The following is a 297-nucleotide window of genomic DNA, read 5'->3' as shown; positions in this document are numbered from 1 at the left end:
GGTAAGGGGGGGGGGGGGGGGGGGGGGGGGGGGGGGGGGGGGTGTTGGATATTGGAGCCAGGTGAAACCTCAAATTGATGCAAGCTTATAAAAGCTGGGCTCTTGGGCCGGAAACACGGTGGGTCCTGGAAGCCGGAGAGGTGAGTGAGCGTCTGAGCGCGGCGAGCGGAGTCTGCGAGGAGGAAGACGACGACGACGACGACAAGCTGGACGGCGTGTGCGGTGGATGGAGAGGAGCGGAGCGGGCGGCCCTGAGGGAAGAAGGCTGGGAGAAGAAGGAGGCGGCGGCGGCGGCGA

This window comes from Neophocaena asiaeorientalis, unplaced genomic scaffold (assembly GCF_003031525.2).
Source record: "Neophocaena asiaeorientalis asiaeorientalis breed wild unplaced genomic scaffold, Neophocaena_asiaeorientalis_V1.1 scaffold30, whole genome shotgun sequence".
Lineage (NCBI taxonomy): Eukaryota > Metazoa > Chordata > Mammalia > Artiodactyla > Phocoenidae > Neophocaena > Neophocaena asiaeorientalis.
The sequence above is the reverse complement of the archived record's forward strand: the minus strand, read 5'-3'. Positions refer to the sequence as shown.